The sequence below is a fragment of the Lagopus muta genome, chromosome Z (assembly GCF_023343835.1).
Source record: "Lagopus muta isolate bLagMut1 chromosome Z, bLagMut1 primary, whole genome shotgun sequence".
In the NCBI taxonomy this organism is placed as follows: Eukaryota; Metazoa; Chordata; class Aves; order Galliformes; family Phasianidae; genus Lagopus; species Lagopus muta.
The window spans coordinates 30869222-30893220 of NC_064472.1; the positions used below are offsets into that span (position 1 = coordinate 30869222).

Below are 23999 nucleotides of genomic sequence, written 5' to 3' on the forward strand. Positions count from 1 at the left end.
AGTACTGATAACAGCTCTAAGTGTCACTAAACTGGCATTATTTCAGTAGCGTACACAATGAGTACTTACAAATTAATGTTCTATTACATTTATTTATATATCCTTGAGGTAAACAATTAAGCATTTTTTTAGTAATAATAATAATAAACTATAGAGAAGCCAGTTTGCTTACTAATTACTACATATGTTCTATAATGTAATTTACATCCTTTAAAACATATAAATATCACACACATTTTTTGTCTTCAGAACAAAATATAATTGGAATACATCTTCCTTTCTCACACCCTATGCTGCAATGTCATCTTGCATACAGGATGACAGATTTGAGATCTGTCTTATTATATACATATGTGTAATAATCAGCCTTTGCCACATATTCTAGATGCATCTGTGGCACTTCCAGCCATTGTGACATGACTATAGAGCTGCTTCTCTCCAGAGAGCAGTGTAGTATTATTTTGCTCATTCATCCATTTTGAATTCTGCTGTGGAAGTTTTCTACCTGTATAAACAGCATAGCTCAGACCTGCTTTTCACACCATATAGGTGCAACAGCATGATTTTTAATTCAAAATAAAAACAGTTTTTGTAAACCAATCTTCATAAGCGGAATATCTGAAGTACTGGTAATAAGAAATCTTGGGCAATATCTTCTTGAATTGGCATACTGTTGCTGGAAGAGGATACTGGAAGACAAAGCCTACAGCTTTGTTTTGTTCAAATCACATGTGGGAATTTGAAGGAAATAAAATGGTAGAATTTGGCCAAAAGAAAGGATGCAAGTTCCCTGAAGCTTACAGAGCATCCTTATTGATATAAAATGTTCTTGCCAAAAGGAATCTTCAGTCTAAATTAGAAATGAAGGAAAACAGGTGGATGTGGCAAAAAGGAAGCTTAAAACAAAAATGAGCAAACAATAGATTCAAACAGTAAACAATGGCTGCCAGCTGTCTAACTACAGTGTATTGTTCTCAGAAATGCATTTCCTCAAGGATTCATATTTTCACTACAGACTAGAATTTCTCAGATGCCATGCTGAATTTTTAATTACTTGTAGATGCTGTCTCTACTATTTATAAATTTTTCTGCTCTCAAAGTTATTTTGTCCTTCTGATAAAAGCAATAAAAGATAAATAATTAGTTGAAACGATGAAGACAATAGTGTTGTGAGAAATGTTCTTAAAAATCAGACCCACCTACCTGCAACAATATAATTCAGTGTGCAAAATGGGAATGAATGTGATTGCCAGGGATCATTAGCTTCAACGTTGCTGTATCTGTGTAATCCACACTATGGAAACAGAATCTTGAAAATGATTGACTGAGTCTTGTCTCTCTACTGCTAGCAGAAGCAATGATAGTACCTTGCTTTGGGATAGCACACCTTTGCCTCAGTGAGATTTTGAGCAAATATCTGGCTGCCTTAGTAAAAGCAATATGTATTGTTTCTAACTATTCTTTATGGTCAGCAGTATTTGCAGATTGGCTGCACAACTCTAAGTGCAGCGCTAGATATACGGTTCTCTTTGTGAGCCTTTGAGTTGGTCTGCCAGACTGAAATTACTTAGCCAAAATCCTAGCATATTTTCTGAGAAAGTAAGAATTTTATCCACTAGGGAATTTCAAATATATATGTCAGTTAAATTACCCAAAGGTCTCATGAAATCTCAATCCACACAACATGTTCTACTCCCAACTCATCTGTCAATACATATTTCAGCTATGCAACTGGCATGAATATACCACTGGAAACAGAAGCAAACAAAATAGCCCATAACTTTTGCAATACCATTTGGCTCTATTCATTTGGATTTGGAAGTCTTTCAAAATGTTTTTTTTTTTTTTTCAAATGCTGGTATTTTATCACAGAGAATCAATTGTTCAACAATTAAAATTAAATATAAAAAAAAGCAACAAAAAGAAAAACACAACAAAGGATGCAGTCTCCAGTAAACAAACTTTAAATTCTATCATAAAAAGCAGTCTTTTGTCAGGTGATAGGAAATAGAATGCTATAGCCACCACCAGACAGTTGCTATCTTTCTCAGAAGATACCTACTTGAAAACAGATTACAAGAGATTTGGGAGGGGATTGATCTGCAATATGGTGAAAGTTGAAAGAAAAGAAAATTCCTTGCTTTTCTATTTTTATTTTTACCTTATGTTTACTTTAGCATACTTTTGTGTTTTATTATTATATATATCAAAAAGAAGTTATCTGATAATAACTGTCTGCTGTAATTTTATCTTTACTCCTTTATAACTCCTTTTCTTTTAATTTTTCCTGCTTTAATATGTCTTCCCCTTCATTTTCTTCAGATAAACTGGGGAAAAAAAAAAAAAAAAAAAAAAAAAAAAAAAGAGGAAAGTCATATATATATATATATATATTTGTATATATATATACACAAAAGAAAGAAAATGCCAATGCTCACATTTACTTGAAAAATGTAAGTAAAGAAGAAAAGAGAAAGACCTTTAGATTGTTTGGGGAACAAACTGAAATACAGAATGTTAAATCAGAAAATAAGAAAACACCTTTTGATTATGAGGATAATTGAGAAACTGTACTGGTTACCCAGAAAGCTTGTGGAGTTTCTATTCTTGGAGATACGCAAAAATAATCTGTACATGGTACTGGGCAAGTGGACTTCCAACTTCAAGCATTCATGACTCTGTGAATAAACAAACAAACAAACAAATAAATAAATAAACTTGGTAAGACAATAAATTCATTTGACACTTTTTTAAGTTGCAAATGCTAAGTTTATTGGAGTATTTGGATTTTCAGTATATTTGAAAATGGACAACATTTTGAAAATACATCTGCATCTGTATTCTCAAAGTTCTTTTGTGAAAAGGGAGTTAGCTTTGAATAAATTATTTTTAATTGTCATATTAAACATGTTATATTAGAAAATAATGAGGAAAATTTAATCTATAAAATCTAGGGTGACCTGCTGTATGAAAGGAGGACAAGCACTACCTAATCTTCCATTTTGTAATAAATCAAATGCCACTTTAAGTACTGTTGAAGTATTACTAACCAAAAAGAACCACAAGAGACAGTGGAAGATTTGTAGAAGTCAACAGCAGGAGCATTATCTAAATAAAATCTCAAACATATTACATCAGATGATTAAGATAATGCACGTTAAGACAAAAGCTCAGAAAGATAAATAACAGGACATGGTTTCTGATGCCACAATAATATTTTTTTCCTTAGATTTACTTTCTTATTTCAGAAGAAAGGATAAAAGTCTTTGTGACAGTTGGACACTAGATGACTGGTAAATCCCAATCCAGCCATTTGCTCACTCTCTTACAGCAGGATGTAGAAGAAAATCAGAAGAGAAAAAGTGACAAAACTTGAGGGTCAGGATACAATTCAATAAGTGAAGGAAAAAAATGGTAATTAATAACCATAAGACAACCAGTGCTAAGCAAATTATACCTTGGAAAAAGGCTCCCCCACTATTTTACTGCTGAGCATGAGGTCATAAAGCATGGAGTATCTCTTTAGTCTAACAGGGTCAGTTTTCTCATCTGTATAGTCTTTCAGAGTCTTGCCCCCCTGACTAGGGGGGAGGCACCCACCCCCAGCCCACCCCCAGCCAGCTCCCTAGCAAAATGGAGGTGGAAAAAACCTTGATCCTACTCAGCAATAAATAAAATATGAGAACATCATTAATAGTGTTTTGATCACAAATCTAAAACATAGCACCATAGCAGCTGCAACTGTACCACAGCCAAACCCAGAACAATATCTGCAAGTTAATTAGTGTACTCTTACTGTTCTGCTGTCTGATACACTTCTTACAGCAATCAATAAGTAGAGGCATTTATCATTTTAAGAGAGGAAAGAGAGGAAAAAGGGAAATGGGAAGAAGAAAAAAAAAAAAAAAAAAGGAATAAGGAAGAAAAAAAGGAAGAAAAGCAAAAGGAAATATTAACTTATTAACTTGATCATTACCGCACAGTCAGAGATTTAAGAACCAGCTAGAAATCCTAAAATCACTATAGAAGATATACTTCATATGTCACACAAACATGTTGATCCATATCATAGTTTTCACATTCAGATAACAGAAATTAGTAACAGTCTCTGTGAAATAATGTAAACGTTTTTAAACAAAGTTAGAGTCACATGTTCATAGATATGTGGAAAGACTGAAATTCGAATCTTGTGCGTAAAAATTAGGGACCAAACCAATAAAGGTCTGTCACAGAGCTAACGAGATCAATCTATGCCTGTGACTGGGGGCAGTAGGCCCCGCCCACTCCCCTTCCTTCCCCTCTTCCTTCATGCCCTCCTCTCAGCCCCACAAAATGGGAAAGAAAAGAGAAAAGGGATAGGGAGATGAGAGCTGGCTAAAGGAAGGAAAAAAAAAAAAAACGATCTATGGAGGAAAAATATTTTACTATGATATCAGTTGTGTTATAAGCAAGATAACACAATATAACTAAATCTAATTGAAATTAAAGCCTAATAAATCAAATAAAATCACAGAATCACAGAATCACAGAATCACAGAATTGGAGGGGTTGGAAGGGACCTCCAGAGATCATCGAGTCCAACCCCCCTGCCAAAGCAGATTCCCTACAGCAGGTCGCACAGGTAGGCATCCAGGCAGGTCTTGAACATCTCCAGAGAAGGAGACTCCACCACCTCCCTGGGCAGCCTGTTCCAGTGCTCCGTCACCTCACTGTAAAGAAGTTCTTGCGCATGTTTGTGCAGAACTTCCTATGCTGCAGTTTCCAGCCATTTCCCCTTGTCCTGTCTCCACTCACCACTGAAAACAGTCTGGCCTCGCCATTCTGCCCCCCACACCTTAGATATTTATAGACCTGGTGAGATAGAGAGCTCCTGAGACCAAGTCAAACCTGAAAAGCTTGGTATGGCTAGGAAAGCACCCTCCAGCACCCACTACAAGTTAGTAAGAGACCGTCCAACCAGGAAGATCCAGATTCCATGACTTCTGTGATGCACAAGGAAAGGTACATGGAATTGGAGTGTTAACAACTTAACTCCCAGTGCTCTACATGATGTGATGATGTGGAATACCAAAAACCAAAAATCACAAAACCATGACAAGGACATAAGGCAGCGTCTAGTGCAGGCCAACAGATCAAGGGGAACTTGTGGATGAGGCCTTCTTTCTTCTGCTACAACAAGCACTGCATTCACAAATTCTCATTTTCATGGAGGTTTTCAGTCCACTGAATCTCTTCTGGGAAATCAATGTGGCGGGCTACAAAAAGTCCTTGAGATTTCAGGAGTGCATTGAGGATAATACACGTATTAGGTCCAGGTATTAGAAGAACAAGCTAGAGATAAAGCATTAAGTGGACTACTGCTCACTATTGTAGATGAGATGAGTTGGAAGCAGTCCAGGCTATAGTAACCATGTCGTGGTTGAGTTTGAGATATCAAGGAATAAGGGCCTGGCAAAAAGTCAGGATCTGTAACTTCAGGAGAGTGAAATTCTAGCTGTTTAAAGAATTATTTGATGAGGTCCCCTAATAAGATGTCCTTAGAGACTATAGAATATAGAACAAAGCTGGAATAAAGGTCAGGTTGGAGTCCAGTCACAGTGTCCCTCAGAGGTCGGTGTTGGTACCAGTGCTCTTCATCATCTTTATCAACGACACAGACGATGGCATCGAGTGCACTCTCAGCATGTTTGCAGATAACATGAAGCTGAGCGGTGCAGTTGATACATTGGAAGGAAGGGAAACCATCCAGAGGGACAGGCTGGAGAAGTGGGTCTACGAAAATGTAATGAGGTTCAATACGGCCAAGTGCAGGGTATTGTACTTGGGGCAATCTCAGGTATTTATACAAACTGGGGGAAGATCACCTTGAGAAGAGTCCTACAGAGAAGGACTTGGGGATCCTGGTGGATGAGAAGCTGGACATGAGCCAGCAGTGTGTGCTTACAGCCCAGAAAGCCAACTGTGTTCTGGGCTGCATTAAAAAAGGGGTGGCCAGCAGGGAAAGGGAGGTGATTGTCCCCCTCTATTTGGCTCTTGTGAGGCCCCATCTGTAGTACTGCGTCCAGGCCTGGGCCCCCAGTACTGGAAGGATGTGGAGCTCTTGGAGTGGGTCCAGAGGAGGGCCACTAAGATGATCAGAGGGCTGAAGCACCTCTCCTATGAGGAAAGGTTGAGGGAACTGGACTTGTTTATCTTGGAGAAGAGAAGGCTCCAGCGAGATCTCATTGCAGCCTTCCAGTACTTTAAGGGAGCATATAAACAGGAAGGTGAATGGCTGTTTAACAGGGTGGATAGTGACAGGACAAGGGGGAATGGTCTTAAACTGAGACAGAGGAGGTTTTGTTTAGATATTAGGAGGAAGTTTTTCACACAGAGGGTGGTGACACACTGTAACAAATGCCCTGGGATGCTCCATCCCAGGAGGCATTCAAGGCCAGGCTGGATGTGGCTCTGGGCAGCCTGGTCTAGTGGTTTGTGAACCTCCACATAGCAGGGGGATTCTAGCTGAATCTCATTCTAATTGAAACTAGATGAACACTGTGGTTCTTTTCAACCCAGGCCATTCTATTATTCTACGATGCTATGATTCTATGATTCTATGAAACAAAGCTGGCAGATCTCTAAGAACACTGTTCTGATAGCACAAGAGCTCCCTGTCCCTCACCAGATGAAAGCAAGAAAAGGAGACAGGAAACTGGCAAGGTTGAACAAAGCTAGTTAAACTGAGGATTAAGAAGGAAGTGTACAGGCAGTGAAAGCAGGCATGGATGGCCTAGGAAGAACACAAGGATGCTCTCCAAGCATGGAGAGCTGGGATCAGCAAAGCTAAGGCACATGTGGAAATTAGCTTGATGAAGGATGTGAAAAATAATAAGAAAGGATTATACAGATACATTGATCAGAAGTACAGGCCAAGAAGATTGTAACCCTTCTAATAAACAAGAAAGGAAAAATGGCCACAACAGACATGGAGATGGCTGAAGTACTCAACAAGTTCTTTTCCTCATGGAAATGGGGCAATTTACTCAGCACAAACCTGCTCACAACAGATGGGGTCTGCCTGTCTCAAAAGAAGGAAAAGATTCTAGTACAGGAGTTATCAGGATTCACTGAGAGGAACTTAAACTAGGCTTGAACAGGGAGGAAATAAAATCAGGTTTAGCAGAGATGAACACATGGACAGCACACCAGGATGGAGGGCAAAACCAGTAGACCAGCTGAAGTGCACTTATACAAATACATTCAGCACTGGCAACAAACAGGAGGAGCAAAAAGTCATTGTGCAGCAGAAAAAAATTTATTCACCATCACTGAAACACTGTGCCATCATTCTCATGACTAGAGTGCTGCAATGGAGGACTATCAGCTCTTTAGGAAGGATAGACAAGGAGGAGCAGCAGAGTAGCTCTCTACATTAGGCAGTGTTTTGATGTTGTAGAGCTCAATGCTGGGAAATTATAAGGTGAAGTCCTTAAGCATAAGGATTGGGGGAAGGCCAATGAGGCAGACATCCTGTTGAGAGTCTGTAACAGACTGCCCATCCAAGATGAAGAGACAGATTAAGTGTTGTACAAGCAGCTAGCAGAAGTTACACAATCACCAGCCCTTGTTCTCAAGGAGGACATAAGAGAAAATGGGGCCATTATTTACTGGAAATGTACTACAGCAGAGTAAGCAATCAAGAAAGTTCCTGCACTGGGTGGAAGATAACCTCCTGAGGCAGCTAGTAAAAGAACCTACCAGAGGAAGCATCTCATCAGACCTGCTGTTTACAAAAAGAGAAGAACTGGTGGGAGATGTAGTGGTCAGAAGTTGTCTCAAGCATAGCAACCACAAAATAATAGAACTATCAATTCTTGTTGAAGTCAGGAGGATGGTCATCAAAACTGCTACCTTGGACTTCAGAGATCAGACTTTGGATTGTTTAGCACAGTGGCTGGGAGGGCCTCTTTGCAGTCAGTCCAGAAAGGCAAAGGAATCCAAAGGAAGGTTGGATATTCCTCAAGAAGAAAATGTTAATGGCACAGGAACAAACTGTCCTTCTGTTCGATAAGATGAGCCAACAGGGAAGAACAGGCAGTTTTTGCTGAGACTCCAGGAAAAAGTTTACTTTCTTTGGAGGAAAGGTCAGGCAACTAGGGGAAAGTACAAAGATGTTGCTAGGATACACAGAGGAAAAATTAGAAAGGTGAAAGCCCAGCAAAAATTAAATCTAGCCGCCATTGTTAAAAATAATAAAAATTGTTTTTACAAGTATATTAACATCAAGAAGAGGGCCAAAGACAATCTCCATCCTTTACTGGATGTTGTACTGAGCATTACCACTGAAGATGAGGAAAAGGCTGAGGTTCTCAGTGCCCTCTTCTGTCATAAGTAGTAAGGGCAGTAATTCTTGGGTTATTCAGCCTCCTGACTTGGATGTCTGGGATGAGGAGCAGAATAAATGCCCCAAAATTCAGAGGGAAAATGTTAGTGACCTGCTACTCTACCTGGACTGTTACAATTCCATAAGACCAGTTGGAATACAATTAAGGGTACAGAAAACAGCCCAAGTGATTGACAAGCCACTTTCCATCATTTAAGATCACACCTGGTCAACTGGAGAAGTCCCAGACAACTGGAGACTTGATAATGTGACATCCATCTATAAGAAGGGTCAGAAAGATAATCCAGAGAAATACAGGTCCATCACCTTGAGTGTCCTGACCTTGAGTGTCAATCCAATTTATAGGAGGGAGAAGAGATTCTTTATGTATACCCAATGTGAGATTAAGAAAAAACGGTTCAAGTGTTGGCTGGATCAGTTTACTACAAATCTTAATCAGAGAGACGGGGAAGGGGAGACTATTATGAGTTAGGGTGGTGGAGAAGGGAAAGCGGGTGATAGAAAAAATAGGAAAGAAGCAAGAATTACATAAAGCAGGGCTAGTCACTATCAAGATCCAGCAGTGTCCTGCTGCATGCCATTCTGATAGTCCAACGCAGAAGAACCGGAGAGAGAAGCAGCAAAGTGGATGGCCTTAGGCAGCAAGCAGGTACAGTGACAGAGCAAGTCCAGGAGACAAACGCAGGTCTCAGGTAGCAGGCCCAGGAGAGTCCATCAGCCCATAGGCATCACTCTGTGAGGCATCAGATGTCAGACACCTACCCTCATGGTTGTTGGTCCCTTTTTTATTCTTCTTCTGCCAACATGGCATTCCTGGGCACTTTGATAAGAGTCATGTGCAAGTAATCCTGAATGCTTGGGTAAGAGTCACATGCAGTACCCCCTAAGATGGCTATCTCCCTCGAGATAAGCCCACACGGAAGACTGCTTCCTGGCTGTTAAGCTGCTGCTTATCTCTCTCTCTCATTGCCCCTGGCCTGCAAATCTTCAAACAAAAGATGCTGCGAACTTTGACCTGGACTTGTCCATCTGTGTTCCTTAGCGAGCTTTGAGACAAAAGTGCAAAAGAATGATCTCTTACATCTTGGTATCCAGGAAAGTCATGAAGCAGATCGTCTTGAGTGTGATTACATGCACAGGACAGCTAGGGCATCAGTTTTAACCATTACGAGTTCATGAAAGACAGGTCCTGCTTGACTGACCTCATCTCCTTCTATGACCAAGTGACTTCCCAGAGGATAAGGGAATGGCTGTTGATGTAATCTACCTAGAATTTACTAAAGACTTTGACCATTTCTCCAACAGTATTCTCCTGCAGAAGAAAGTAGCCCATGATATATACAGGTATACACTTTGCTGGGTAGAAAAATGTCTGGACCTAGAAAGTGGTAGTGAGTGGAATTAAATCCAGCTGGCAACTGTTCACTGATGGCATTCCTCAGAGAATTACAGAATCACAGAATCATAAAATCACCAAGCTAGCAACACTATTTCAGATACAAGACAGGATGCCATTGGCCTTTTTGGCCACCTCGGTACACTGCTGGCTCATGTTCAGACAAGCATTGACCTATATCCCCAGGTCCGTTTCCTCTACGCAGTTTTCCAGCCACTGTGCCCCAAGCCTATAGTGTTGCCTATGGTTGTTGTGGCCAAAATGTGGGACCTAGCACTTGGTCTTGTTGAACCTCATCCCATTGGCTTCAGCCCACAGATCCAAACTGTCCAGATCCCTCCGTAGGGCCTTGCCACTCCCAGGCAGATCAGCACTTTCTGCCAAATTGGTGTCATCTGCAAACTTACTGAGGGTGCACTCAATGCTTTCAACTAGGTCATCAATAAAGATATTGAACAGGACAGGCCTCAGTACTAACCACTGGGGGAAACCTCTCCTGACCAGTTGCCAGCTGGATTTAACTCCATTCACCATCACTTTCTGGGTCTGGCCCTCCAGTCAGCTCCTTACCCAGAAAAGTTCACCTGACCAAGTCATGGGCTGCTAGCTACTCCAGGAGAATACTGTGGGAGACAGTGTTGAAGGCTTTGCTAAAGTCAAGGTAGACCACATCAACAGCCTTCCCCTCACCTTTATTTCAGCAAGGATCTCTGCAGAGAAGTGTTCTGGTAGACAACAGGTTGACCACAAACCAGTAGTGTGCCCTTGTTCAAAAAAGGCCAGTGCTATCCTGGGATGCATTAAAAAGATTGTAGCAGCAGTCTGGGAGGATGCTATTTCCCCTCTACTCTGCCCTGATGAGGCCAAATCTCCAATATTATCTCCATTTCAGAGTTCCTCAGCTGAAGGACAGAAAACTCTTAGAGAGTATCCAGAGGAGGGCCAGAAAGATGATCAGGATCCTGATGAGACATAGAAAGGTTAAGTTGCAGAAGTAAGTTAAGTGAATAAAGTGTGAAGGGACCATATGCAAAGGATTTCTTGGAAATATAATGAATATGTATATAAATTCCAGGAAATCTGTTGAATATGTGTGAGCTTGGCTTATATATGTAAAGAACTTTTGCTTATTGGTATGCAAGTTAGGCGGATCTATCCCCCTTGCAGCTGGCGTATGTGCATCGCTGAAACAAACATACCTTGTCTATATCTCTCAGACTATAGTTTGATTTCCACACATCACTGAAACATTCCCCTTATGAGGAAAGGTTGAGAGACCTGGGACTGTTCAGCCTGGAGAATAGAAGGCTGAGAGGGAGCAAAAGCCAAGAGAATGGTGCCAGGATCATTTTAGTGGGGATCAGTGACAGAACAAGGGGCAATGAGCACTCACTGGAACACAAAAATCTCCATCTGAACCTTGAGAATTACTTCACTTTGAGGGTGATGAGCATGGAACAAGATGCCCAGAGAGGCTATGGATTCTTCACTGGAGATATTCAAAACCTAGTGGAAACTTTCTTGTGCAATCTATTGGAGGGAACCTGCTTTAGCAGGTGAGCTGGACTAGATTATCTCCAGAGGTCCCTTCTAAACCCCGTGATTCTGTAATTCCACAATCTCATCCAAATCAAAGGAGAGTATGAGATCAGGTAGTACTATGGTTCATTAAGTAGTATAATTAGTTCTGAATAGCAACACACACTTTTGGAATCAATGAACCACTTCCCTTTCCTTTACTAGACTTTCATTTATTACTATGAATATGAACAGTGACAGCTGATGGCACAATTTATTCTGTTTATATTATTTATGGTATTAGTTTAATTAGCACTGTAATTCATAGTAACTAGGCATAACAAGCAACTGACATCCCTGATATTAAGTATCAGTAAAATGCAATTTATATACATACATACACACACTCCAAAATTAATGCCATGTATTTATTTCCATAGAAACAGCATCAGATACAAAGAGCACAATAACACTATTTGATAGGGCAAATTCTCAGCTACAAACTATTTTTCAACACAGTGAAGATCATAAGTTATGCATTTTCACCAGTGATGAACAAGGGTTTGTGTGCCATGCTCATAAAAATATGAAATAGCAGAGGTGGTCTGCTATCTCACAGTTGCTATAATCGTGTCACTGATAGGAAATAATTACCATGCATTCCATCTATCAGTCTGAATAGATGGAATTCAGAAGGCACCAAATCCAGAATGTATTTTGGATATTCAGGCTAGTCCACCCAAGATTGGCTATGTACTCCACACTCTTCAAACCAAAATGGGGCCTAGCATTGCCATTTTGCAAGTAAGTGATTGTCTTCTTCTCTGGCCTGACTCTGAAAGTTCATGCCTTCAGTTAAGCCAGCACTGAAATGCAGCTGTCAGAGTAGATTTTTTGTCCAGGTTCCAGGAAATCATAGAAATATAGAATTGCCTGTGCTGAAAAGAACCTCAAAGATCATCTGGTTTAAATTGCCTTACTGTGGGTAGCGTCAACTACCACTAGACCAGGCTGCCTAGAGCCACATCCAGCCTGGTTTTGAATGCCTCCAGGGATGGGACATCCACAGCTTTTCTAGGCAATCTGTTCCACTGCGTCACAACCCTCTGGGTGAAAAACTTCCTTCTAATATCTAAACTAAATCTCCCTCATCTTAGTTTAAAACCATTCCCATTTGTCCTATCACTATCAACCCATGTAAATAGTCGTTTCCCATGCAGATGATATGCTCCCTTCAACTACTGGAAGGCCACAATTAGGTCTCCCCAGAGACCTTATCTTCTGGGCTAAATGAGCCCAGTTCCCTCAACCTTTCTTCATAAGAGAGGTGTTCCAGACCTCTGATCATCTTATTCACTCTCCTCTGGACCTGTTCCATAATCTCTGCATCTTTCTTGTGCTGGGGGCTCCAGGCCTGGATGCATGAGGCCTCACAAGAGCTGAGTACAGGGGGACAATCACCTCCCTTTCCCTGCTAGCTGCCCCTTTTTTAATGCAGCCCAGAACACAATTGGCCTTCTGGGCTGCAAGTGCACACTGCTGGCTCATGTTCAGCTTCTCATCCACCAGGATCCCCAAGTCCTTCTCCTCAGGGCTGCTCTTAAGGAGTTCTTCCCTCAGTCTGTATAAATACCTGGCATTGCCCTAGACCAAGTGCAATGCCTTGCACTTGGCTGTGTTGAACCTCATTAGGTTCACATGGGTCCACTTCTCCAGCCTGTCCCTCTGGATGGCTTCCCTTCCTTCCAGTATATCGACAGCACCACTCAGCTTGATGTTGTCTGCAAACTTGTTGAGGGTGCAATTCCACTGTCTATGTCATTGATGAAGATGTTGAAGAATACTGGTCCTAAGACTGACCTTTGGGGGGATACCACTTATGACTAGCCTCCACCCAGACATAGAACTGTTGATCAAAAGCTTTTGGCTGTGACCAGCCAACCAGTTCTTAATCCACAGAAAAATCCATCCTTGAAATCCATACCTCTCCAATTTAGAGAGAAGGATGTGGTGAGGCACCATGTCAAAGGCTTTGTAGAAGTCTGGGTAGACAACATCTGTTGCCCTTTGCCAGTCCACCAATGCTGCCATTCTACTATAGAAGGCTCCCAGATTGATCATGCAAGATCTGCCCTTGGAGAAGCCATGCTGGTGTCTCGGATTACCTCTTCCTCTTGTATGTGCCTTAATATGGTAACCAGCAGGATCTGCTCCATGATTTTCCCAGGCACAGAGATGAGGTTCACTAGCCTGTCTTTCCCCAGGTAATCCTTTCTCCCTTTCTTGAAAATGAGAGTAATATTTCCCTTTTTTCAGTCACCCAGGATTTCACCCTACAGCCATGATTTTTCAAATACAATGGAGAGCAGCTCAGCAACCACATCAGCTATCTCTCTCAAAACCCAGATGCATGACATCTGCCCCATTGGACTTATATACATTCAGTTTCATGAGGAGGTCTTGGACTTGGACTAAAATGATCACTCTTTCCTACCCCAAAGACAGTACATATCACCTTACCTGCTGAGGACTGCATCTTAAAAATTTTCTTCGATGAAGAATTCACATCAGCACTCCATAGGCTGCCATTTTGATTCCAGTAGTGGTGACACCATGTGTTGTTAGTCATGATGGTGTAATCCAGGAAACTGTCACTTTCAGCCTTGTATTGGTTCAATAGGTCCTGACAAACTAGTATATGGTATTCTTTCTGTTCTTGTGTGAGTATTCATTGTACTTATCTGTTGCAAATTTTGCAGTATTCCAACACTGGTGTAATTGCTTCCAATGCATTGAAGCTTGCTCTGGCACCGAGGTGAGACTGATATGTCTGTAGCTACCAGGATCATCTTTTTGGTCCTTCTTTCAAGATGGGCATCACATTTGCCAGTCTCCAATCTGCCGAGACATCCCCAGTTAGCCAGGACTGCTGAAGAATGATGGAGAGGCTTGGCAGCAATATCCACCAATTCCCCCACCACCCTAGGGTGAAATCCATCTGGCCCCATGGACTTGTGAGCATCCAGCTTTCAGAGCATGTCCAAAACTATCATGGATCATGCAGGGCCTATTCTGTTTCCCATCCCTATCTACCAGCGCAGGGGGTTGTTTGCCTATGGAGTAATAAGTCTTACTATGGAAGACTGAAGCAAAGAAGGCATTAAGCACCTCAGCCTTATCCTGATCCTTGGTCACCAAGATGCCCTCGACATCCCACAAGGGATGGAGATTCTTCCTAGTCCTCCTCTTGTTGCTGATGTATTTAAAGAAATATTGTTTTCCTTTACCTTAATAGCCAAGTTCAGTTCTAGGTGGGCTTTAGCTTTTCTAATTTTCTCCCTGCATAACTTCACTACATTACACTACCTGTAATCATCATAAGTAGCTCTCCCACTCTTCCAGAGACTATGAACTTTCCTTTTGTTCTTGAGTTCCAGCCAAAGGTCTCTGTTCAGATAGTCTAGCCACCTTGTCCATCGGCTCATCTTCTGAGATTTGGAGATGGTCAGCTCCTGTGCCTTTAAAATAACTTCCTTAAAGTATTCCCAGTCTTCCTGGGCTCTCATGCCCTCCAAAACATCCACCCAAGGGACCCTCTCAAGCATGATCCTAAAGAGGTTAAAGTCTGCCCTCCGGAAGTTCAAGGTAGCAGTTCTGCTGACTCCCCTCCTTGGTTCAGCAATGATTGAGAAGTCTAGCATCTCATGATCACTATGCCTCAGATGGCCTCCAACCTCTATATCCCTCACAAGACCTTCTCTGTTAACAAACAGCAGGTCCAGGATTTTGCTTCCCCTTGTCAGCTTCTTCACCAGCTCTGTCAGGAAGTTATCTCCCACACACTCTAGGAATCTCTGGGACTGTTCCCTATCTGCTGTATTCCAGCAGATGTCTGGGTTTATAATATCTATATATATTATAATCAAGGTAACAGCTCAGGAAAAATTTATCTACTCTTTGAAAGGGTAGATAACAGAAGGAAAAGGGAAAATCATTTTAATTTGAGGGAGGGAAGATTTAGTTTGGATGTCAGGGGGAAGATCTTTACTACGAGAGTGGTAAAGTGCTGGAATAGGCAGCCCAAGTCCTCAGGTTGTGGATGCCCCATCCCTGGAGGTGTTCAAGGCCAGATTGCATGGGGCCCTGGGCAGCCTGGTCTAGTATTAAATGAGGAGGTTGGTGGCCCTGTCTGTGTCAGGGGGGTTGGAAATTCATGATCCTTGAGGTCCCTTCCAACTGGACCATTCTGTGATTCTGTGAGAAAGAGGCAGAAGAAGACAGGTTTGGTATGAAGTAACCATGATGAGTAACATTAAAGTGAGCAATATTCAAAATAACCCATCTTAAAGGAAAGATGTCATATATACAATTTAACATCTACATTGCTAATGTAAAAGAAATCCTCCTTTGTATCTTGATTTAATGAATATTCTTAGGTATGAAAAATATTCTTTCTCAAGCTGTAGTAGAGTGACATTTTTATGACCTCTGGGTATCTTAAATTCAGACCTTTTAGGAACTGTTACTCTTTTTTTGTAAATATGCTTTTAAAATAGGTAGTCTATATATATATACTGAGTAGAATAATAGCATAGTGGCAATATTGACTGTATACGTAAGGATTTTCTACACTCCAATAGGGCAGAAAATTCTCCTCTTTCTCCAATCTTGATTTTCATAGAAAGATAAACCTACTTGCTTAAACTACTGCATAGACAGAATAGTAAAGCTCATTAAGATCACTAAGTAATAGTAAAGATTGCTAAAAGAATCTACAAATGGGCTGCTGGAAAAAACAAAACAAAACAAAACAAACAAACAAAAAACAAAACAACAACAACAAAAAAAAACGCCACATTTTGATTTACCTTTTCCTTGAACAGCATAAACAGGAACAAAACTATTGAGTACTCAGAATGGACTTCCTTTTTGCACTGAATTTACTCATATATTTAGTAGAAACTGCAACACTTTGGGATTTATATTTCCTAACTAAAAGAGGGGAATAGAGAAGAACAAAGACCAGAATAGCTGAAGTATAGATATTTCACTTGGTAAATTTCTTGTCAGAAAAAAATATTGTAGGACCTACCTATAAGATTGTTTATTAAAGAGATTTGTTCTTTATTAAGATTAAACTAGAGCTAATGTAGACAATGTTAATTCTTCTAGTGTATTAGAAAACTCTTCCTAATGTTTCTCATTTGTTTCATGCCTCGTTGGAGTAGAGTTAACTGAACTTTAGTTTCATAGCCTTATAGTTCAGAGTGAGGATAATTACTATGAATGATTAGAAATGAAAAATTGCAAATCAGATTTTAAAATAATAATGCAAAATGTTGCTTATAAAGAAACCATCAGCAGATTATTAAAGGAAACATACACATACCTTACTAGACACCAAAGAAATACGGTGTAATTTTAAAAATTTTAGAAGTTGATAAACCAGCATTTGGGAAGATCAAATGTTTATGTCACTCTAAAAGATATGCTTCTTCTTTATTTCCATGGAAACTGTAACAGATACAAAGAGCACAATAATAATATTTGAGAGAGCAAATTATCAGCTACAAAACCCTGTTCTACAATATAGTCACTTCCCTTAACTATACATTAATATTAATAGTAATATTCATCAGTGATTAATAAGAGATCGTATGCCATGATTGCAGAAATCTGCATGAGCAGAGGTGACCCACTATCAATGTCACAATTGCTGAAATACACCAACCACCACATCACTATGCTCACATCCATTTCTTGGTATCCATAAGTGTTCAGCAAATACTGATGAATATTAATGAGTGCCATTTTTTTCCACATGGAGGAATTTAATTCCACACCTTTTCTTCAGATGCACTTCCATGTCAGATGCCATTTTGTCAGACTGCCCCTCTGCTTCCATCCGTCAAACAACAATAACATGTAATGGAATAGTGGTGGGAATGTTCAGCTTTTGCCATATCACCAACAACTGCTTCTGACATCGTGGGCCAACATAATAAAAGAGCAGGCTTTTATTTTAAAGCATTTCTCATCTATAACAGTAGAAGTCACTTTTGAAATGTGCCAGCTGTGCACTTCTACAGCTTTTGAAAATTTAAAATAATTTTAAAAATTATATCTTGTATGTCTTTAACTGGCACACTTGCACATAAAAAATAAAAATAAAAATAAAAATGAAATACATATATACATTTTCAAATATTCAAAACATTGAGCTATTTGTGCAACATGTACATCCATGTGAAAATTGTGGTCATACGTAAGCAAAATTTAATATGAAAAAAAAGTCTGTGAAATTCAAGATAATATTTCGATGCTTGTAATTCATAAATGATTGCATTATTTCTTTAACTGAAAAAAAGAAAAAAGACTGAAGCAGTTATAATCTACAGATATCAGAATGCTTTTTTTTACATCTCAATATGTAATAATGTCTTACTGTATCAGTAATTTTTGTGATCTCAGCTGAGATGATCGTGGAACAAGTGTAAGAGATTATTCTTTAACATCATTGTCTCAAAGCTTGCTGGGGATACAGATGAACAAGTACAGGCAAGTCCTGAGCAGGGGTTGAGAAATCCTTTGTCTGGAGAACTTTGATGGCCAAGTTCTGCGCAAGGGTTGTGAAATCCTTTGTCTGTAGGACAGGGACGGACAAGGCCAGGGGATAAGAGAGAGAGAGAGAGAGAGAGAGAGAGAGACTGACAGAGACAGAGAGACAGAGAGACAGACAGAGAGACAGAGACAGAAAGAGAGACAGAGACAGAGACAGAGACAGAGAGAGAGAGACAGAGAGACAAAGAGACAGAGAGCTGCAGTTTAATGGCCGTGAAGTGGTCCTTTGTGTGGGCTTGTCTCGAGGAAGATGGCCATCTCAGGGGGTACTCACATGACTCTTGCTCAAGCACCCAAGGATGTCACATAGGCAGAAAAAGAAGAAGGATAAAAGAGGAATCAAAAACCATAAGGTTTTAGGTTTTCTGGCAATAGATTCCTCATGAAGAAGAAGAGGTTTCTGCCATGAGAAGCCTCACAACCTGCCTTTCTCCCTCCCAGACTTGCTCTACACTTTACCACAGTGCTGAAGAAGAACTGTCATGGTTTTATGATTTTTGGTTATCAGTATTCCACATCATAACATCATGTAATGCACTGAGGGTTTGACTGCTGATGCTCAAGTTCTGGGTGCCTGTCTGGAGGAGAAGAAGAACTACATTTCCCCAGGGGGCTTTGCGGTCAGTGAGGAGATATAACTCCTGGCAAGGTCACCTGATATTCTCTTCTTCGCCTGCTCTTCTTTGCCTGCGCTTCTCCATCTGCTTTTCTTCATCAGCTCAACTGGACTGCACTTCTCACCTCAGTGTTGTGGTGAGGCCTATCCACCTTTCAGACACACTCCCTCTCTATATATTTTAATTAAATTTACTATATTTAGTAAATTAGTTTGTTTCTCCTCAGATTGTTGCCGCTGTTTTCAATTATTTTGGGGGTCCCCTGTTTCCCTTTTCCAGAGGTGCGGATCCGTGGATCCCTCTGCCCTGCTTGTCAGAACCAGCCGGTAAACCGTTGACAAGAAAGAAGGTGTCTGCCATCAGATTCTTCACTGCGGAATTCCTGCATGCTGACAGACTCTCCTGGGCCTGCTACCTGAGTCCTGCTGCTTCCTCCCAGATTGGCTCCGCTACCTGCTTGCTGCCCAAGGCCAGCCACTCTGCTGCTCTCTCCCCCTACTTCTTTTGCCTCGGACCTTTGAAACGGGACTGCTGCTGGATCCTGGTGCTGATTATCCTCGCTTTACGTGATTCTTGATTATTTCCTATCTTTTCTATAGCCGTCCTTTCCTTCCCTGTCTCCCTGATAAAGATTTATAATAAACTGGTTGGACCAACATTTGAACCATTGTTTCTTAAATTCACGACGGGTATACAGATATTAAAAGAACCTCATCTCTCTCCTATAAATGGGAGCGAGACAACAAGATACAGCCATTTATGCAAAAAATGATGAACAATTTTGAAATATCTCACAATTTGGTGGTAGTTCTTTCTCACAGTGACCAGTATCTTGTAGGCAAATTATATGCTCCTTTTTTAAATTTATTTATTTATTTATTTATTTATTTTTAACATGAAATGCCTAGTTCATTTCAAACTTTCTTGAATGGTGAAAAACCTTTGTCACAAACAAATTGACGGTGGAAGTCTTAAAGCTTCTGTATATCTTCAGGTACATTTGCCTCTTCATATATGTAGAAACTGAAAGAATTACTTCAGAGGAAGTACAGGGCAAACATTCACTTAAAAAGATTAAATCATTTTGTTTCTAAGGAGCCACACCCAACTGGGCCTTGCACACCTCCAGAGATGGGTCATCCACCACTTTTCTGGGCAGTTTGTGCCAGCATCCAACCACCCTCGGAGTAAAGAATTTCCCCCTAACCTATGGCTACAGAGGTGAAAAAGGAAACAATTCATTGGTGACTGGAAAAAAAGAAACATTGAACCTATTCTTAAAAAGCATAGAAAGGATGACTCCGGGACTTAGTGACCTGTCAGTCTCACTTCTGCTAAGGGGAAGATCATGGAACAGATCCACAGTCAAACTATGCTAAGGGACATGGAAGGCAGGGAGGTGATGTGGGAGAACCAGTATGACTTCACCAAAGGGCAAATCCTGCTTGACTAACCTCATGACATTCTTTAGTGGCCTTTTATCAATGGATAAGGGAAGAGTCACTGATGTAATCTATCTCAACTTCAGTAAGGCCTTCGACACAGCACTTCACAACATCCTTCTCTCCAAATTGGAAATACATGGATTTGATGAATGGACTGTTTGAAGGACAAAGAACTGGCTGAGGACTGAGTCCAGAGAGTTGTGGTCAATGACTCAGTGTCTGGATGGAGACTGATGATGAGTGATGACCTTCAAGGGACAGTGCTGTGACCAATACTTTTCATCAATGACACTGACAGTGAAATTGAGTGCACTCAGCCAATTTGCTGATGACACCAAGCTGTGGGTTGCAATTGACATACCAGAGGGATGGGATGGCATCCAGAGGGACCTAGACATGCTTGAGCAGTGGGGCCCAGGTGAATCTCATGAGGTTCAACAAATCCAAATGCACAATCTTGCACTCCAGTTAAGGCAACCCCCCATTACTGATACAAGCTGAGGGATGAAAGGATTGTGCACAGATGGTAGATTTAGTCTAGATACAAAGGAAAAATTGTTTGCAGTGGGAGTGGTGGGCAGGTTGCCCAACGATGTGGCGGATGCCCTGTCCCTGGAGAGTTTCAAGGTGAAGCTAGATAAGGCCCTGGGTAAACTGATCTAACTGTGGATGTCCCTGTTAATTGCAGGCAGTTGGACTAGATGGTCTTCAGAGATTCCCTCCAACTCTAAGAATTCTCTGATTCTCTGATTCTATATCTATATAAACTATGCTGGTTAATACACAAACTTTGATAGGTATAGCTCAAATCCCATCTAGCACTTACATATTTCTAACCAGGTCTCCCTGTCCACCAAGAATTTTTAACATCTTTATAAGGATGCTTCTGTGACTTTGCAGAACTTCTGCTTTCAACAATTTAAACTTTAAAAAACACTTGAACAAATGCTAATTTTCTTGAGAATTACAGTACTCAAAACCAATGTGATTCTGTCCCATATATGCTGGGATCAATGTATGCAGCAATATGCCTAGAAGTACTCTATGATCACTATGTTTAGAAGAAGGCAAAGAATGAGAAGTCTTACACAAGTAGAACTTATTAAAATATAATTCTCATGAGCTTGATCTGCAGCAAAAATTTTGGAGATTAACTCAAGTGGTTGCAGAATGAGCATGCTCAGAAATAGACATAAAAACTACTACTGATTGGAATGACTCCCTGTAGCTGATGCTGTACTATGCTGTTTATGCACAAGATTGTAAGGCAATACTTCCAGATACTGGGGAAGAAAAGAGTCCAAAGGCAATAAACAACACTCAAAAGTATCATATGCTCAGTATAATTTCTCATGCCAGAATTGTATTTCAGTCCTCTTGGGCCTATTTTGTGGAATTTGCACTGATTAGTTTTTATAGATCTCCAAGAGGCTATCAAAAAATACTTAAAAATGAAAGTTTTGTATTAAAGAATATTGACAAGTTTGTAGTATTTTTTCATGATATTATATTTTACTTATTTTGCAAATAAATTTTATGATCTATCCAACTGTTATACAACTAAAGCACTTTTGAAGTTGGGAAAAGAGGAAACAAAGAAAACGTAAATCTTAAAAAGACTACTTAGTTTTGAGCCAACATATGTATATATTTTCATAGATTATATGTATTTCAGTTCTGAAAACACACAACTAATGTACTTTAAAGTATGTGTTTTTAATCCATTGCTGCTGGTCAAGTTTTCATAAAACAAAGATGCAACCCATTAAATTTAACTTTTTCTAAATTCTTTCTAGCATTCATATACTGACTATGTAGTTGACAAGTAGTTCACACTAGCAGTTTAAAGAACTGTGATTTTACAGCTTTCTGGTAAGCAGATCACTTAGAAAAGTCCAATCATTCAGAAATAGCAAAATAATAGAATCACAGAATCATAGAATGGCTTGGTTTGAAAGGGACCTTAAAGATCATCTTTTTCCAACACCTAGGTGTGAAAGGGCTTGCCACCTACTAGATAAGGCTGCCCAGGACTTCGTCCAACCTGAACATGTTCAGGGATGGGACATTCACAGCTTCTCTGTGCATCCTGTTCCAGTGTCTCACAACTCAATAATGATTTTTCCTCTAACATCTAATCTGAATCTCCCCTCCTTTAGTATAAGATGATTCCTCTTTCTTCTATCACTATTAGATCATTTAAAAAGCTGACCTCCACCCTTAATAAGCAGTTCTTAAGTAATGGAAGGCCACAACGAGGTCTTCCAGGAGTTTTTCTTCTTCAAGCTGAGCCAAAGCCCAACTCCCTCAATCTTTTTTGTTAGAAGAGGTGCATGAGCACTCTGATCATCTTTGTGGCTCTCCTCTGGACCCACCTCAAGAGATCCACATCTTTCATGTGTTGGGAGCTCTGGATCTGGAAATAGTGCTCTTATAGTACTAGTATAGTAGTACTAATATACTAGTAACAGATTCAGTAGCCTTGTATTTTATTCAAATACCTTAATAGACCTTCTGAAATCTTTTACAGTCTTATAAATGAAGTATATTAAGCAAAATGGAATATATAAATATTTATGATTACTGTAGTTTCCTGATATTAATATTTTATTATCTGTAAAGGACAAATCATGAATGAAACTATCAATGATTTATTAACAGTACTCTAGTGACTAGAGGCTATTGGCAACATTTGAAATAATTTGAAACAAGAGTGTATTTCAAACAGTCACCAAAGTGTAGGAATCACATTTAGAGATTATGGAATTTAATTCAGAGATTGTGGCTTTTATTTCACTACAGTTTAGGCAGAAAATTAAGGCTGTTTTTTCTTCCTTATTAACTTCTACATCTTTCCCTGTTGATTACTGGCAACATAGAAAGCAAGCCTCAGTTTGGAAAACAGCTTACAACTACTTACTTTTTCCTGTCCATTTCTAATTTACATCAAGGGAACTCAATATTTCTCCTAATTATGATTTAACACTTTACAGAATCATGTGACAAAATCCACTCATATTGATGATCATTGGTGCAAAATGTAAAACTTACATGCCTTTACATTACATTTCTTAATCATTTCTTAATCATACCATGATGTACAATTAAATGGAGTCAAGCAATAGTAAAATCAAATTAACTTTATGTCCACATTTAAATTTTTTCATCTCATTATTAGAGAAAAAAAAGAACATAAATGAGTAGTACTGAAGTAAAAAAAAGTCAAGGGTAATTCCATAGCAGAGCTAAATTTGGAAGGACTTAGAGGAATAAGAAATTGAAAAGTATAAGAAGAAAACACAACAGCAGCCTTCTGCCTCTGCTGGCATATCATGTTAATAAATTTCCTGATAGATTTAGTATTCAGCAACAAATGAGAGTTTAAACAGAGAAAAAAAAAAATAAAATCCAATGCAGCTAATCTGTAACTTGTATTTAAAAAACAAACAAACAAACAAAAAAACCCAAACCACTTTATTGCCTAGTCAACCTTGGTAGATATGTTTTCCCCCTCCCTGGAGAGAAAAATGCTTAGAAAAAGATTTAAACTTTAGCCCCCACATATTAAGCAGAATTAATGATCTATTTGCTTTGATGTCATATATTACTTCTAGTTTATCCATCCACTGGGTAAACGAGAGGCATTATTTGGTCACGATGATAAATTTGAATGCAGGCTGGGACATCAATCAGTGCTGGCAACTGATTAGTTGTTTGTGTCTTTGACAAGCTCTTCCATCTAACTGAGTGAAAGCTTGCTGATTGCTCTACCTTCTCTCCACATTCATTGCCCTCTGCTGCCACTATATTATATGGTTAATGCTGATGGTGAAAATTCTCCTTGACAGGTAACAGTGAATTTCTCCCATTCCCTTATCATTACATACACATTATTGTATTTTCTGCTAGGGACTAGAATTTCTAAGTGAGGTCATCCATACTATCAGATATACACAGGAATGACTCAGTAAGGCCCACATCACAGAATCATAGAAAGGCTTGGGTTACAAGGACGT

General features: G+C 39.8%; 1 long non-coding RNA gene across 1 annotated transcript in view; it reads right to left on the reverse strand.

The window, feature by feature from the left end:
* Positions 1-2435: 2435 nt before the first annotated feature.
* Positions 2436-23999, reverse strand: part of LOC125686697 (uncharacterized) — a 32298-nt gene continuing 10734 nt past the window's right edge. The window contains exons 2-3 of the long non-coding RNA XR_007373868.1: positions 16690-16814; positions 2436-2678 (exon numbers count right to left, since the gene is read on the reverse strand). This is a non-coding gene — a long non-coding RNA (uncharacterized LOC125686697). The remainder of the gene's footprint in view (positions 2679-16689; positions 16815-23999) is intronic.